The following is an 18868-nucleotide window of genomic DNA, read 5'->3' as shown; positions in this document are numbered from 1 at the left end:
ATTGCAATTTGGTGTTGATACAAAGAGGTGTGAAGAGAGATTTTGATTGGTTTTAGTGTTTCCAGGAAAAATCAAATGAATAAATAAATAAAAATCAAATGAATAAATAAAATCAAATAAATAAATAAACAAACAAACAAAAAATCTAAGTATCATTCAATATAAAATGTAAAACAAACACAAGCACAAAATGAAGCACATGTTGAGAATGACAGAGGTTGTGTGGAAAGACTCTGGAGAATTCTGAGCACCATATTTTTTTAATTTATTTTTATTTTTTAGTTGTAGTTAAACACAACACATATTTTATTTATTTATTTTTATGTGGTGCTGAGGATCGAACCCAGGGCCTCGCATGTGCTAGGAGAGCACTCTACCTCTGAGCCACAACCCCAGCCCATATCATTCTATTTTTGAAATATTTTAAATAATTATTAAATTTACTCAATATTTACCACTGCCATGACTTTTTGACACTTTGCATGAGTTAAGTTTATTTAATCGTCACTGACTATGTCAGAAGTGATTGAGAAATGTACAGGTAAGGTAAAGAACAGAGCGTCATGAATGGCAAGTGAGTAAAACAAATCTTCAAACCAAGGAAGTGTGGCTCCAGAGACCACAGGTTCCCACAAAGACACTGGGAAGGCAAGAGACTGTTACATAGAATTGAATGCAAGATTTTTCCAAGAGCCTGGATTAAGCTGAGACTCCATTATGTGAATGTTTAGTAGTCATTAAATTATTTAGTAATTATTTATAATTATTTTAAATTATTTGAATAATTATTTGTTAAAAGTCAATATTTTTTCTCAGTAGTAGTTTAAGTAGATTCACAGATATTGTGCTGTATGCCAAAAAAATCCACTTTTTGAAGTTTGGTGATGTTGTATTTTTTTCTTGAAAGAGCTGAGATAATATATACAAAATGCTTGCAACAATATAACAAGAGAATTGTTCTACAAAGGAAATACTACAAAAATTTCTTCTTGCTAATATATATTTTTCAATTTTTCAAACAATAAATATCATTGTAATTCCCTAATCATGTATGCAGTTGTATATGTATATATGTGCAGTGAAAATCTACAAAATCGTTCATTCTTACTATATGTGTAGCCTTTCAAATACATTTAATAAGGAAGTTTGTGAAAATATTTTTAACACACAGGTTCCATGAGCTACAGAAATTGAATCTCAATTTTTTTTTGAGACAATGTGGGCGACACTGTATGTAAACGCAGTTAGAGAGGCAGTCAGTCACTTTAGGGAGCAGTCATTTAATATTATGTCTCTTTAATAAGTTTCCAGAAAAGAAAGTCACTGCCCTTTATTTTTTCCATTAGAAATTTTGTTCTCTCCTCAGCAGTCTCCTCAGGGCTCCTTTCACATCCTTGTTCCTCAAGGTGTATATGAGGGGGTTGAGGGTGGGAGTCACAACAGTATAAAAGAGTGTGAGGAACATGCCCTGGCTGTGGCCAAAGGAACTCTGTGGTTGGATGTATAGACTGAGCTGGTCCCAAAATAAAGGGACACCACTAGTAGATGAGAGCCACAGGTCCCTAAAGCCTTGCACCAAGCTTGGGATGACTTAATTTTTATCACATCATGTGTGATAAATCCATAGGAGACAGATATCAATACCATGGGAAGGAGGAGGAGAACTAATGTAGCCACAAAAAGCTGGACTTGGTTTGCATGGAAGTCAACACATGCCAACTTGATCATGGCAGGCGCTTCACACAAGAAGTGGTGGAGACTACGGTGCCCACATCGAGGAAGCCGCAGGGTGATGGTGCTTTGGATCAGAGTGTTTCCCACTCCACTTACCCAGGCTATTCCTGCCAGGGCCTTGCAGAAAGATGGGTACATGACAGTCGTGTAGTTGAGAGGTCTGCAGACAGCCACATAGCAGTCAAATGCCATGATAGTAAGGAGAACGCACTCAGTGGAACCTAAGAATAGGGACATGTAGAGTTGTAGGACACAGCTGGTGGATGTGATGGTCTTGGCTGGTCCCCTCAGGTTCCACAACAGCTGGGGCACGATGCTGGTAGTGAAGTCAAGATCAAGAAAGGAGAAATTAGTAAGGAAAAAGTACATAGGTGTGTGTAGTTTTGAATCCAGACTGGAGACCACGATGATGGTTGTGTTGTCCACAAGGGTCAGAAGATATGCTATCAAAACTACCACAAAAAGGATGATTTCCAACTGGGATTGGTCTGAGAATCCAAGCAAAATAAAACCTCCCTCAGAGGTTTCATTGTTTTCTTCCATCAATCTTCAAAGGTAAAAGAGAAATATAGAATCAATTTAGAGAAGTATCATTATTACTATTGACCTACAACATTTGAGATAAAATTTAGGTAAGGTTTTTAACCATGAAATTACACAAAGAAGAACAAATATAATTATTAAAAGATATTCATGAATGCAAAGGCATTTTGTGTCATTTTTTGGTATCATTAACAATTTGATACCTCCTGTTTTTTTTATGAGCTGTCTCTTCCCCCTTATTGTCAAAAGTTATTATTAAAGACAATCTATTTAAGAAAAGCTTCCACTTGGTTTACAATGACAAAAAACTATCTAACATACCACTCAAACCTGATAATATCAACTTAGAAGAGGAAAAGTTTATTTTGAGCTTACAGTTTCAGAAATTCAGTCCACAGTCAGCCAACTCCATGGTTCTAGGCTTGACTTGAGGTGGAACATCATGGAAGAAGGACATGGTGGAGGAAACTTGCTACTTCATGGTGTCTGGGGCACAGAGAGAGTGAGAGAGGAGCCAGAGGGACAAGATATAATCCTCAAGGGCACATCAAAAGTGACCCACCTCCCGCCATACCCCATACACCTACAGTTACCACCCAGTACAATGGATCATTCAGTGATTCATTCATAAAATAGATTAGGCTACATTTCTAATAATCTAATCATTTCACCTCTAAATGTTTCTGCATTACCACAGGAGCTTTTGGAAAACTCCTCATATCCAAACCATAACAGTGGCTATTTAAGTGGGAGGGGAGTAAAAGGTGAATGCTGAGACTAATTTTAAGCTATCATTGAATGTATTGTTAGTAATCATTGTTCATAGTAATAGAAATTGCAATACAAAAAAAGTAGTGGATAACAGTGAAGAATTTGGTCAGGGAAATAACTAGAATGTATTTTGTGTCTTTTTTTTTTTGTCTCACACACAAGGTGAATTATGATGATGTTTCTTACATTTAATTAACTGATGTGAGAGATATGGGGTTAGATTCAGGTGTCAATATAGAAGGAAACTAAATAAAGCTACATTTTCTTTAATAACATACTTAGGAGTGCTTACATAAAATCTTCTACCTCTTAAATGTGATAAAAAATAGGTCATGTATACATATGAAAACACACAAGCAGAAAATCTCAGATGTGCACACGTATCTTGAGACAGATAAGCATTAGATATTTTTGATAAAAATAAGGGGGAAATCTATAACCAATTCCTTTAAAGACAAGTTGCTTGCAGTTTTTTTAAATCATGAGAAGACAAATCATATCTTGTTTAACTCACTTTGTATTGCTCTGCTTAATAAATAAAAGGAGATTGGATCTTAGCACAATCCTCCCTGCCTCTTCACTTATTATTTTTTATGATGTTATCATTTGTGCTACCAAATTTTCTGTCTCATGATAGCATCTTCTTGAATCATTTACTTTTATGAATAATGAAGGATCCTTTTTTTGTTTTCTTTAGATGTGTTTGTATTCAAACAGTAAAATTGTGTCTGGAATGTGGGGGGAATAATGTCTTAATGCTTTAAATTCTGGAACTAATTTATAGACATGTATAGCTAATAAGAATTCTACTTAGAAAGCTTGAATAATATGCTATATAGAGTTCCACATTCTGCATATTCCTAATTCTGCTTAACATAAAAATGGTAATTTGTCTCGGACTGGTATGTTTTTAGTTTGAGTTACTAAAGTAACTAATTCAGTAGTTTAAACAAATGCTCAGATCTCATAGAAGCATAAGTTTTTCCCATTTCCTTAAGAAAATAGCACAAAGTATATACTTTTAAAAACTTTAGAATCATCTTAAATTTGAACTCTTTCAGAATGTAATGTTTTCTTAAATATGAGTTTATTCATAAGCATAAATCCAGAAATTCCCAATTTTCTATATTTGAAAATTACATAATTTGATAGGATATTAGGTTTAGAAGCAACTTTATAGATAAAATTTTAGTTTGTTTTCTTTTTTAAGATTTTAAATGCAGAATCAAGTATGTAACATATCTGTTTAAATTAATAGAATTCAAAAGTGCTGTTAAAACCAATTGAATTTATAAACTGATTATATAATATTAAGATCATTTTTGTTTGTGCAATTCATATCCCACATTATTTACAGAGAACTTTTTTACAGCTATACTGAAGTACTATTGATAAATATAAATTGAATATATTCATCATATACATGATGTTTGATACATGTAGTCATTGTAATATGATTACCACAAAATAGCAATTTAATTTTAATTTTATATAGGTAAATAACATTTGTGTATGTGCTTATGAGTCTGAAAGATTCTTAAATATGTAGGAATAATCTAATTATTCCTCTCACATTTTACTATTACAATACTCAAAATATTGTTAAAACATTGGGATTATAAGTAATTTTTCAAGAAGAGCTTTCCACTTCTATCCATGAATTATTCTATTTTTTTATCCTGATTAGGTGATTAGGTTGAAGAATAACTATATATATATATATATATATATATATATATATATATATTTCCTGAGAACCAGCTCCTAATTCTGAAATGGGATGTGTAGGAATTTGCTTTCTCCACAGTTCAAGTCTGACTTGAGGCTTGAATGGAGTCTCTGAACAAGACCTAGAAAAGAGAGTGCTCAAAAATGTGTGTGTGTGTGTGTGTGTGTGTTGAAACCAAAATAGAATTGTAAAAACCTCTTTTCACATCTTATATATGAACAAAGGACTGAAGTACTATTTGGAAAATAATTGTCCAGAGAAAAATCCTTTTTTCTTTTGGCAAAAAGATCAAGAAATTTATTCTCCGCAAGCTTTTTTATGATAGTTCTTATTGTATGAATACAGTTATTTTTAATGAACATGCAGAGGGAGAGACACAGTGACTCAATCAGGGAAGTAGCTAAGTTGGTGCTGACTAGTGTGACTGGAGGCAGCTCAGAGTGGGAAGACATGGCGATGCAAGACATTTAGAGGATTACTTACATCCTCTAGGTCATCTCTCTCTTTCTCTTTCACACTTATTGGCATGTAGAGAATATTGCTGGTGATATGACCTTAACATAATAAGGTTTATCTCTTGGAGTGATTATAACTGCCCTATACCCAGGTGAAAGTAAATATGCCTTGAGTAATTTTCCCTGGAGGAGCTCAGATTAGAATAAATGAAAAATACACAGGATATGGATTCTCTCAAGACCATCTGGATCTATATTTCTAAATTTCTAATTATGGAGTTGATTAGTGTCCAGAACTTTTTTTTCTCAAGAGAGACACGTAAAGGAAGGTATTTCTCAACAGGCCAATTTTTTTTTGTTTCTCCTGAAAGTATTAAAGGAAAATTCTCTGACCCATATTCAGACTTCTTACATTCATATGTTCTTTAGTTCATTGTTATAGGTGCTATGGGTGCTATGAATGAAGTCTGTATCATTGCTATTAGAAGTTAACTATATAATTGAGTAAATGAGCCATGTCTCCTTTGTATGCCAGTTACTTTCACTAACAAGTATAAATATTTTTTCAGTGTCAGAAAATATTAACCATAGATCATTGTCTCATTAACATTCTATTATAATGGTTTACCAAATTATTTGTATAAATTCCACGTTTATACTCATTAGATTTGCATAAAATGTTATTGTACATTATAAATTATTGAAATAAATATTTCTTATAATTAAGTATATGCATTTTATTGTGTATTTAATAAGGAAACATATGTGTTATCTGCCTCAAGAAACTTTTCAAATCCCAACTCTATGTGAATATTTATGTAAGTATTATTTGTCTTAATTTTATACCTATTTATTGATATTCTAAGTTTAAAGTAAGTTCTTTATATATTTCATTCTTTCATATATATTTGTTATTCTGGAAAATCAGATATATAATATTGTCTTTATTTTGGTGGATCATTACTTGATCCACTAAACAATATATTTCTTCACTAATTTGAAATACTATTTGTATGGCATGTTGCTACTTCAGATATTTGTACCTTTTTACAAAGTTTATGAATTTTTCATTATAAATTTCCAGAGATATACCCAATGATTATGTCTATTCATACAAATTTTATATTATTTTTGTTACTGTTGCCATTTTATGATTTAGTTTTTTGGGGGGAGTACTAGGGATTAAAATTAAGGATGCTTAATCATGGCCACTTTTTATATATTTTTATTTATTTACTTTTATTGATTTTAAAAAAATAAATGATAACAGAATGCATTACAATTCTTCTTGCACATAAAGACCACAATTTTTCATATTTTTGTTTGTATAAAATTATGTTCACACAAAATAGTATCATCATACATGTACTTTGGATAATGGTGTCCATCACTTTCCACTATCATTGCTAACCCCCTGCCCTCTCTCTTCCCCTCTCACCCCTCTGCTCTATCTAGAGTTTGTCTATTCCTCCCATGTTACCCCTCCCTACTCTACTATGAGTCAGCCTTCTTATATTAGAGAAAACATTCACCATTTGTTTTTTGGGGATTGGCTAACTTCACTTGGCATTATCTTCTCCAATGCCATCTATTTACCAGCAAATGCCATGATTTTATTCTCTTTATTGCTGAGGAATATTCCATTGCACATATATGTCACTGTTTTTAATCCATTCATCTATTGAAGGACATCTAGTTTGGTTGCACAATTTAGCTATTGTGAATTGTGATGCTATAAACATGGAATGTGGCTGTGTCCCTGCAGTATGCTGTTTTTAAGTCCTTTGAGTATACACTAAGGAGAGGGGTAGCTGGGTCAGTTTGGTGGTTCCATTCCCAGTTTTCCAAGGAATCTTCATACTGTTTTCCATATTGGCTGTGCCAAATTGAAGTTCTATCAGCAATGTATGAGTGTGCCATTTTCCCCACATCCTCGCCAACACTTATTGTTGTTTGTCTACATAATAGCTGCCATTCTGAATGGAGAGAGATGGTTTGTTAGAATAGTTTTGATTTGCATTTCTCTACTTGCTCAAGATGATGAACATTTTTTCTTATATTTGTTGATTGATTGTATATCCTCTTCGGAGAAGTTTCTGATCATGTCCTTGGCCCATTTATTGATTGGGTTATTTCTTTTTTTGGTACTTAGATTTTTGAGTTTATTATATACCCTAGAGATTAGTGCTCTATCTGATGTATGAGGGGTAAAAATTTGCTCCCAAGATGTAGGCTCTCTACTTACCTCAAAGATTGTTTCTTTTGCTGAGAAGAAACTTTTTAGTTTGAGTCCATTACATTTATTGATTCTTGGTTTTAAATCTTGCACTATAGGATTCTTGCACTTATAGGAAGTTGGGGCCTAATCCCACATGATGAAGATTAGGGCCTACTTTTTCTTGTATTAGATGCAGAGTCTCTGTCTGGTTTAATTCCAAGGTAAGTTTGTGCATGGAGAGAGATAGGGCTGCCTCTTTTTCTATTTCCTGAAATAAATTAAAAAGTATTGGTATTAGTTCTTCTTTAAAGATCTTGTAGAACTCGGCTGTGTATCTGTCCTTTCCTTGGCTTTTCTTGATTCGTAGCCTTCTGATAGCATCAGTATTTCATCACTTGATATTGGTCTGTTTAAATTGTGTATATTATCCTGATTCAATCTATGGAAGTTGTATGACTTAAGAAATTTGTTGGGGGCTTCAATATTTTCTATTTTAATGGAGTGTAAGTTTTCAAAATAATTTATAATTATCCTTTATATTTCTGTAGTGTCTATTGTGATGTTACCTTTCTCATCACTTATGCTGGTAATTTGAGTTCTCTCTTTCTCTTTGTTAGCATAGATAAGAGTCTATCAGTTTTATTTATTTTTTTTCAAAGAACCAACTTTTTGTTCTGTCAGTTTTTTCAATGGTTTCTTTTGTTTCGATTTCATTGATTTCAGTTCTGTTTTAAATATTTCTTGCCTTCAACTGCTTATGCTGCTGATTTGTTCTTCTTTTTCTAGGGCTTTGAGATGTAAAGTGAGGTAATTTATTTGTTAATTTTTTCTTCTTTTAAGAAATGATACCCATGCAATGAACTTTGCTCTTAGAACTGCTTTTATAGTGTTACAGAGTTTTTGATATGTTGTGTCTATGTTCTCATTTACCTCTAAGAATTTCTTAATTTCCTCTTTGATGTCTTCTGCAACCCATTGTTCATTCAGTAGCATATTGTTTAGTCTCCAGGTGTTGGAGTAATTTTAATTTTTTATTTTGTCATTGATTTCCAATAGTATTTCTACTATTTTATATTTGTTATGAATTGCTTTGTGGCATAGTATATGATCTATTTTAGAGAAGGATTCATGTGCTGCTGAGAAGAAACTGTATCTGCTTAATGCAGGCTGAAATATTTTATATATGTCAGTTAAAGTCTAAATTATTAAGTCTGTATTATTGAGTTCTATAATTTCTTTATTCACTTTTTGTTTCAAAGATCTATCCATTGGTGAGTGAGGTGTTATAAACTCACCCAAGATGATTATGTTGTGATCAATTTGACTCTTGAAGTTGAGAAGAGTTTGTTTGATGAACATAGCTGCACCATTGTTTTGGGAATATATATTTATGATTGTTATGTCTTGTTGGTGTATGGTTCCCTTGAGCAGTATATAATGTCCATCTTTACTCCTTTTGAATAACTTTGGCTTGAAGTCTTCTTTATTTAATACAAGGATGAAAACCTCTGCTTGCTTCCTCAGTACCTCAGAGTTGTATGATTTTTCCCAACCTTTCACATTCATTCTGTGTATGTCTTTTCCTATCAGATGAGTCTCTCATAGGCAGCATATTGTTGGATCATTTTTTTAAAAATCCAATCTGCTAGCCTATGTCTTTTGATTGGTGAGTTTAAGCCATTAGCATTCAGGGTTACTATTGAGGCATGGTTTGTATTCCCAGTCCTAATTGTCTATTTTTGTTATTTAACATGATTGGTTTTCTTCTTTGATTAGTTTTTCCTTTAGGGTACTACCTCCTTCTGCTGATTTTCATTGTTGTTTTTTGTTTTCTCTTCATGAAATATTTGTCCAAGGATGTTTTTAGTGCCAGTTTTCTAGCTATAAATTCTTTTATCTTTTGTTTTTAATGGAAGTTTTTTATTTTATCTTCAAATCTAAAGCCTAATTTTGCTGAATACAAGATTCTTGGTTGGCATCTGTTTTATTTCACAGCTTCATATATGTTTTTCCAGGATCTTCCAGCTTTTAGGGTCTGTGATGAAAAATCTGCTGTTATCCTAATTGGTTTTCCCTATATGTCATTTGATTCATTTTTCTCATGGCTTTTAAAATTCTCTTTTTTATTCTGTATGTTGGGCATTTTTATTATAATGTGACTTGGTGTGGATCTGTTGTGATTTTGTACATTCAGCATCCTATAGGTTTCTTGAATTTGGATTTCCAATGTATTCTACATGATTGAAAAGTTTTCTTATATTATTTCATTGAATAGATTGTTCATTCCTTTGGTCTTTTATGCCTTCCTCTATCCCAGTAACTCTTAAATTTTATCTTTTTATGCTATCCCATATTTCTTGAATGTTCTGCTCATGGTTTCTTATCATTATCATGTGTAACCTATGTTCTTTTCAAGATTATACATTTTGTCTTTATTGTCTGATATCCTATATTTTAAGTGGTCTACTCTGTTGGTGATGCTTTCATTTGAGTTTTAATTTGATTTATTGTTTCTTTCATTTCAAGGATTTCTATTTGGTGTTTTTTTTTTGTTTGTTTGTTTGTTTTAGAACTCCTATGTCCCTCTTGAGGTGATCTTTTGTTTCCTGTATTTGTTTTTGTAGCTCCTTGTCGAAGTGAGCTTTCATTGCCTTTATTTGCTCTCTTATATGTTCCTTCAGTTCACAGAATACTTTAAGCATGTACATCCTAAACATCTTCTCTGTAATTTCTTCTTCTGTGGCTGGCAATGATTCTAATACTGTGGTGTCTTGATTTGTTTGGGGGCACTTTCTTCCCTTGTCTTTTCACGTTGCTCGTGTGTCTTCCTTTTCAGCTCTGTGGATCTTGGGTGTTATTGTTTTTAACCTTCTAGGTTTGTAGTGCTCTTGTAGAGTTCCAAGAACTCTCCTTTGTGGGAAGAACAATGTTAACAGATCCCAAAATAAACAATGTACCACCTTATGAACAATTTGTTGTTATTAAGATGTTTACAGCTTAGCCTCAATGTACAGAAATGTTGGATTCAATTATTTTCTAAAATATAATCAGTAGTTTTGTAAAATAGTTTACAAAAAGGTTTCTGATAGTGGAAAATGAACAGGTTGGGGTGTAGGATGATATGCTGAGGAGGTAGGATGTAAGGATATAGAGTTAATATATCTTAGGAAATGTGAAAGAGAAATCTAATGAAGAGGGTTAATAGCAAAAGAATAGACAAGACGTAATTCAGGGTAGACAAGTACATGGGAAGATAGTAGAGTACATAAAACAAACACACATATGTATTTAGAAAAATAAAGGATGTAAAAATAGTAAAATTTGGACGTGGAAAGAAAAATGAAAGAAAAAATGTAAAGAAAAAAGGCATATACAAAACCTCTATATTATATTATTTAGATGACTCAGTCTTCAAAATCCTATTTCATGCAAAGTTTTTGGTTTCACATATGTTGGGGATGTGAGGGCTGGAGGATAGAACACTAGAAGAGAAAGAGAAAAAAATACTACAAGTTAGAAACTAAGATTGTTGCTAGTTTTAGAGAACAGTATCTTTTCTGCTTCTTTTCTCATCCAACAGGTGGGGTTGTGTGTTGTAAGATGGTGTCTTTGCCCTCTTTATGGTGGAGGTATCCAGGGAGAGAAGGCTGGTCCTGGTGCAGGACACCTGGAAGCCAGGAGTGGCACTGGACAGTCCCTACAGGGAGAATGCAACTCATGGTTCTCTTTCTGGGACTGCTCATATGAGTTTAGCACCCAGTACTATCTCCCTTTCTTGTCTGGAGATTTCCCAGTTCCTTGTCTCTCTCTTAGGCTCCAAACTTTAGCCCCTCTCCCTTAGCAGTTCTCAATTGAGGAACCTCTTACACTGGGGCTCCCTTGAGCAGTCCCCTGGTCAGACTGCATACCTGTCCAAGTGAGAGCTGTTTTGTGTTGGGCAGTTGCTGTGTTGGGTTACCACTGCTGGGGAGAGGGTGGAGTTGAAAACCTGGTACCTGGCCAGCCGGAGATCCAATCTGGAAGCTGCCCCCACCAAGTATGATGAGGAAGGTGAGTCAAGATGCAGGCAGTCTGCTTCCAGCACCAGTGTGTCTGGTGAGATGAGGGGAACTGGGTGATGGCATTGTGCTATGGGTAGGTAGTAGCTTAGTGACTTGAGTAGGAGTGGATTAAAGTCTGGGAGTTCTGCAGAGGTGCTAATAGATGATTCTGGTAAGATGCTCTCGAGCCCTGCTTGGATAGAACTTCAGACTTTGGGTATTGGGGGCCAGGATTCCAGAGTCGTGATCAATGCTAAGGCTCAGAGCCCTGTGTGTGGTCTCAGTGCTGGTGATTTCTGCAGAAAGCAGTTGTATAGAGGTCATTTAACACTTTCCAAGATGCAGTATTATGATTAGGTGAGATCTGCATCACAGAGAAACACAGAATGCTGCCTCCCTCTGGCCTGCAATCTTCAAGTCCACCACTTGTTTATATTTTATATAGCGACAGAGTCTTGCTGAGTTTTTAGGGCCTTGCTAAATTACTGAGGCTGGCTTTAAACTTGTGATCCTCCTGCCTCTGCCTTCTGAGCAGCTGGGATCACAGGCATGTACCACCACACCTGGCATTATGATTTAATTTCACATGACTTTTAACAAATATGTAAATCTACTTTTCAGAATTCTCATCCAATTACTGTTTTCAAACTACTCAGAAGAATGTCACTGGTATTTTGATGGGGATTGCATTGATTCTGTGTGATGATAGCAGTAGTATAACCATTTGATAATATTAATTTAGCTCTCCCCTACTCCACAGATCTTCCTTCTATTTTCATGGTATCCTCACTTCCACCACCCCTCGCCCTCCTTATTTTGTTCTAATTGTAATCATTGCCCTGGTAGCCTCCATCGCCTCCATAGCCACTGCTGCTGCTTTGCTCACTCAGAGTATCCAGACTACTCAGAATGCTGTCTACTGCCATGACAGAAGCCTTTGTCATTCAAAACGACTTAATAAACTGTCCTGAGCTACTATTTAAGTTATTCAGCAAGAACTAGACCTCCACCAGGAATAACTAGATATTCTGTTTATGTTGCACAGGATCACTTGAGACCCTGAATTTTGTAGTATTTGTATCACACAATATGCTGTATCTGAAAATGTAACCTTACACTTTTCTATTTTTTCTCAGTATTTTAAGGGCACTTGGGATGCTTACTATGTTATGATTATGCATAACCTTACTAAGGCAATTTTCAAAATCAATGAGATGAAGTTGTCTGTCTTGACAACATCTTCTTTTTTCCTGGGATGGACTGAACATTGGAAAAACCTGGTAGCCAAATTAACTAATCCTTATAATGGTATTACCCTGGCCTTACTGTTTATAATAGCAATAATTTTTTCTTATGTTTCGAGACACTTATGTAACCATGTAAAGGCCACTGAATGAAAAACAGCAATCCTGGAAGAAGTCCTTGCAGCACAGTGAGATGTGGGGACAAGTGCATGGAATACTGCATACATGGAAGTGGCATAGGTTAAGGGCATGTGAGTGGCAAACCACTCCCCTGTGCTAGGTGTGTGAGTGGCAAACTGCTTACCCCATAGGCACAGCCCTGGGCATGAGGCTGCATTTTGTAATCCCTGTGCTTGATCCATGGCCCATTCCTTGATTGGTCGCTGCAGGAAGAGTTGGCCAGAGATTGTATTGGTGGCTGCTTGTAATCTGCTTAGCTACTACCTGAGTATATATGCATGGTAACTGAACAATAAAATCAGACCTACTTCCTGCTTGGTCTCTAGAGGACTTGATCACAGTCACACTCTCCTCTACTCTGTTCCATGGTCCTACTCACTGAATGAGAGAGAGAGCTCATTCAGATGCCAAAGAAAATTAGGCTCATATTTTCCTAATGGGCTATGTAATTATCTGAATCTGAACATAACAATCTAAAATTTATAGATTTATTTGTTTTCTAGTTAGGCTGTTTGAGATCTAATCAGAAATTTCCATTAGAAAGGCTTTTATAAAAGAATATTTATAACTATCATAGTTAATCAATATGCTGCAGGGAGTTTTTGGGGAACTCCAAAATTGACCAATCAAAGTTTGAATTTTCATAACTATACTTCTTAACTTTGCAAGTTAGTAGTTTGAACTATACTTATACAGGCTATATAATTTATTTTATAAAAGGTCAATGGATTATGTTAGTTCTCTCTACTTTGTGTATCTTACAATTAAAACATCTTAAAGTGTGTTGCCTTGAGTTAGATTTTAAAATGAATTAGATTTTTCTAGAGAGCAATATTTATAAAGCAGAACAACACCTCCAATAGAGAGATCACAGAAGATTTTCCTTAATTTGATTGTTGATTGTACCTTCAGTAATTGATTGCTTCTTAGAAAATCAATGAATATTAATGATAGACATGTCTAATAGCTCCTATTTCATATAATTATTCTTACTGTATCCCAAACTCTAATTACTCTATGTATTTTTTAGTTTATGCATCTATTATATCTGTTGTATAATTATCATATATCTATGTGTATAGAAATCATTTTATTTTCAACTTGCTTTGTTTTTTGCAGTTTGCTCATTGATGGCATGTGTATTTCATTTCCAGGTAGTTCAGGATATATCTCAACCCTGTTTTGCTGTATGATTCTAATGTCTATTTTATGTTTGTATTTGGGATGTTTATGATATGCATTTGTCTCCTATTCTATTTAACAACACAGTTTATTATTACATTATTTTATATGTGTATATTGTTTCTTTGTATATAATTCCAGTAATGAAATGCTCAAGTTTTTGTTCATTATTTTTTATTGGTTACAGTATAGGTTTTTTATTCCCACAGGAATAAAATAGAAATTATTGAGAAAGATAAGTCACAATTGGGAACAATAAAAGGAATCAATTTTAGCAACCCTGCAGATTTTATCTTACTGGAATTTTCTGACCAACCTCAACTGGAGATGGTTCTTGTTCTTGTCATCTCTGTTATCTACATTTTGACACTGCTGGGGAATACAGCAATAATACTTGTTTCACACTTGAACCTCAAACTCCACACACCCATGTATTTCTTCCTCTACAATCTCTCCTTCCTGAACCACTCTTTTATTACCAGTATGTATCACAGATGCTTTGGAATATCAAGGGCCCTGAGAAGACCATCAGTTATACATTGCTCTGGGATTGGGCTCTACAGAGTGTGTCCTCCTGACTGTTATGGCCTATGACCATTTCAATGCTCTCTGTAGACCTCTCCATTATGATGTTATCATGTACCCAAAGCTTCTCCAGTAACTAGTAGTTGTGTCCTGGACAAGTGGTTTTGTGGAGTTCACAGTTTAGACCACCTTTTTTTTTTCCAACAGCTTCTCTGCAGCCACCACAGGGTGGATGATTTTATGTGCAAGGAGCCTGCACTGATTAAAATTGCTTGTGTGGAAACAACCTTCTGGAAATATGAGCTCTCCATAGGTACTGTCCTCTATGTGCTTACACCTTTGGGGCTTATCCTATAGCTGGATTGTTAGGAATATGTGGAGGATAAAATCCACTGAAGGGGGCTGGGGATGTGGCTCAAGTGGTAGCGTGCTTGCCTGGCATGCGCGGGGAGCAGGGTTCGAGACCCAGAACCACATGAAATAAAATAAAGATGTTGTGTCCACCGAAAACTGAAAAATAAATATTAAAAATTCTCTCTCTCTCTCTCTCTCTCTCTCTCTCTATATATATATATATATATATATATATATAAATCTTAAAAAGGAAACAAACTAAAATTTTATCTCTAAAGTTTCTTCTAAACATCCTATCAAATTATGTGATTTTAAAATACTAGAAAATTGGTAATGCCTGTATTTATGCTTATGAATAAATGCATATTTAAGAGAACATTACATTCTGAAAGAGTTCAAATTTAAGATGATTCTAAAGTTTTTAAAAATATGTACATTGTGTTATTTTCTTAAGGCAATAGGAAAAACTTATGCTTCCATTAGAGCTAAGCATTTGTTTAAACTATTGAATCAGTTACTTTAGTAACTAAAACTAAAAACATACCAGTCTGAGACAAATTATCATTTTGTGTTAAGCAGCATTAGGAATATGCAGAATGTGGGACTCTATATAGCATATTATTCAGGCTTGCTGAGTAGAATTCTTTATTAGCTATGCATATCTAAGCATTTAGGTCTAGAATTTAAAGCATTAAGATATTATTTCCCCACATTTCAGACACAATTTTACTGAATAAAACAAAAAACTGATTCTTAATTATTCCTAAAAGTAAATGATTCAAGAAGATGCTATCATGAGAGCAGAAAATTTGGGAGCACAAAGAATAACATCATAAAAAATAGTAAGTGAAGAGGCATGGAGGATTGTAATATGATCCAATCTCCTTTTATTTATTAAGCAGAGCAATTTAAAGTGAGTTGAACAAGATATGATTTGCCTTCTCATGATTGTTTTTAAAAATGCCAGCACCTTGTCTTTAAAGGAATTGGTTATAGTTTCCCCTTATTTTTATAAAAGTATCTCATGGTTATCTGTCACAACAAATGAGTGCACATCTGAGATTTTGTACCTGTGTTTTTTCATATGTATATATGACCTATGTTTTCATCATTTTTAAGAGACAAAGGATTTTATGTAAGCACTCCTAAGTATGTTATTAAAGAAAATGTAGCCATATTTAGTTTATTTCTATATTTACACCTGAGTCTAACCCCATATCACTCAGATCACTTAATTAAATGTAAAAATCATCCTCATCATTCAGCTTGTCTGTGAGACAAAAAAAGACACAAAATGCATTCCAGTTATTTTCCTAATCATATTCTTCACTGTTATCCACTATTTTTTGTATTGCAATTTCTATTACTATGAACAATGATTACTAACAATCCATTCAATGATAGATTAAAATTAGTTTCAGCATTCACCTGTTACTCCCCTCCCACTTAAATAGCCACTGTTATGGTTTGGATATAAAGAGTTTTCCAAAAGCTCCTGTGTTAATGCAGGAACATTTAGAGGTGAGATGATTAGATTATTAGAAATGTAGCCTAATCTATTTTATGAATGAATTACTGAAAGGTCCAGTGTACTGGGTGGTAACTCTAAGTAGAAGGGGTATGGCTGAAGGTGGCTCACTGTTGAAGTGCTCTTTAAGATTATATCTTGGGGATATGGCTCAAGCGGTAGCGCGCTCCTCTGGCGTGCGTGCAGCCCAGGTTCAATCCTCAGCACCACATACCAACAAAGATGTTGTGTCCGCCGAAAACTAAAAAATAAATATTAAAAATTCTCTCTCTCTCTCTCTCTCTCTCTCTCTCTCTCTCTCTCTCTCTCTCTCTCTCTCTCTCCTCTCTCACTCTCTAAAAAAAAAGACTTAAAAAAAAGATTATATCTTGTCCCCCTGGCTTCTCTCTCTCTCTCTCTCTCTCTCTCTCTCTCTCTCTCTCTCTGTATCCCAGACACCATGAAGTAGCAAGTTTCCTCCACCATGCCCTTCTTCCATGATGTTCCACATCAACTCAAGCCTAGAAACATGGAGTTGGCTGACTGTGGACTGAATTTCTGAAACCGTAAGCTCAAAATAAACTTTTCCTCCTCTAAGCTGTAAATATCAGGTTTGAGTGGTATGTTAGATTTTTGTCACTGCAACCACATGGAAGCTTTTCTTAAGTAGATTGTCTTTAATAATAACTTTTGACAATTAGGGGGAAGAGACAGTTCGTGCAAAAAAAGAGAAGGTGTCAAATAGTTAATGTGACCAAAAAATGACACAAAAATGCCTTTGCATTAAAAGACATTCCTAAATGTCTTTTAATAATTATATCTTTTCTTCTTTGTGTAATTTCACTGGTTAAGAATCTTACCTAAAATTTTATCTCAAATATTGTAGGTAAAAAGCAATAATGATACTTCTCTGGATTGAACTTCTATTTTTTCTTTTACCTTTGAAAGATGGAAGAAAACAATGAAACCTCTGAAGGAGGTTTTATTTGCTTAGATTTGCAGACCAGCCCCAGTTGGAAATCATCCTTTTTGTGGTAGTTTTGATATCCTATCTTCTGGCCCTTGTGGGCAACACAACCATCATCCTGGTCTCCAGTCTGGATTCCAAACTCCACACACCTATGTACTTTTTCCTCACTAATCTCTCCTTTCTTGACCTTGCCTTCACTACCAGCATCGTGCCCGACCTGTTGTGGAACCTGAGGAGACCAGCCAAGACAACCACATCCACGTGTCCCTCTCCTTAGGTTCCACAGAGTGTGTTCTCCTTACTATCATGGCATTTGACCACTATGTGGCTGTCTGCAGACCTCTCAACTACACGACTGTCATACACCCATCATTCTGAAAGGCCCTGGCAGGAATATCCTGGATAAGTGGAGTGAGAAACACTCTGATCCGAAGCACAATCATCCTGTGGCTTCCTCCATGTGGGCACCATTGCCTCCACCACTTCTTGTGTGAAGTGCCTGCCATGATCAAGTTGGCATGTGTTGACATCCATGCAAACCAAGTCCAGCTTTTTGTGGCTACATTAGTTCTCCTCCTCCTTCCCATGGCATTGATATCTGTCGTCTATGGATTTATCGCGCATGCTGTGATAAAAATTAAGTCATCTCAAGCTTGGTTCAAGGCTCTAGGGACCTGTGGCTCTCAACTACTAGTGTTGTCTCTTTGTTTTGGGACAAGCTCAGTCATATACATCCAACCACAGAGATCCTTTGGCCACAGCCAGGGCATGTTCCTCACACTCTTTTATACTGTTGTGACTCCCACGCTCAACCCCCTCATATACACCTTGAGGAACAAGGATGTGAAAGGAGCCCTGAGGAGACTGCTGAGGAGAGAGCAACATTTCTAATGGACGTTTTGTGCTGAAAATTTATTGAAGAGACATAATATCAAATAACCATTCCCCAATGTGCAGTGCATGTGTGGCTGCATTTACTAAATACTTTGTGGCCCACATTGTCTCAAAAAAAAAATTTAGATTCAACTTCTGTAGCACATGAAAACTCACATATGTGTCACAAATATTTTCACAAACTCTCTCATTAAGTATATTTAAAAGACTGAAGTATATAGAAAGAGTGGAAAACTTTCCCCACACATAAATACATATTTGCTTGCAAACATGATTATGGAATTAAAATAATATTTAATTTTAAAAAGTTGAAAAGTATATATTAGTTGAAGAAATTATTGTAGTAGTTTCTTTTAAGAAGAATTCTCTTATAATGTTGTTGCAAACATTTTGTATATAATTGTCTCAGTTCTTTCAAGGAAAAAAAAATAACAAAACCAAACTTCCAAAAGTGGGGATTTTTTTGGCATAAAGGACCAGATCTATGAATCTCCTTAAACTGCTACTGAGAATGTATTATTA

General features: G+C 34.8%; 2 pseudogenes; one reads left to right on the top strand and one right to left on the bottom strand.

Annotated features, from left to right (window-relative positions):
• Window positions 1-1342: 1342 nt before the first annotated feature.
• On the bottom strand, window positions 1343-12416 carry LOC106145322 (olfactory receptor 2G3-like; annotated as a pseudogene).
• A 678-nt stretch (window positions 12417-13094) lies between these two features.
• On the top strand, window positions 13095-18343 carry LOC106145321 (olfactory receptor 2G3-like; annotated as a pseudogene).
• The last annotated feature ends 525 nt before the right edge of the window (window positions 18344-18868 follow it).

This window comes from Ictidomys tridecemlineatus, chromosome 8 (assembly GCF_052094955.1).
Source record: "Ictidomys tridecemlineatus isolate mIctTri1 chromosome 8, mIctTri1.hap1, whole genome shotgun sequence".
In the NCBI taxonomy this organism is placed as follows: Eukaryota; Metazoa; Chordata; class Mammalia; order Rodentia; family Sciuridae; genus Ictidomys; species Ictidomys tridecemlineatus.
The sequence above is the reverse complement of the archived record's forward strand: the minus strand, read 5'-3'. Positions and strand labels throughout refer to the sequence as shown.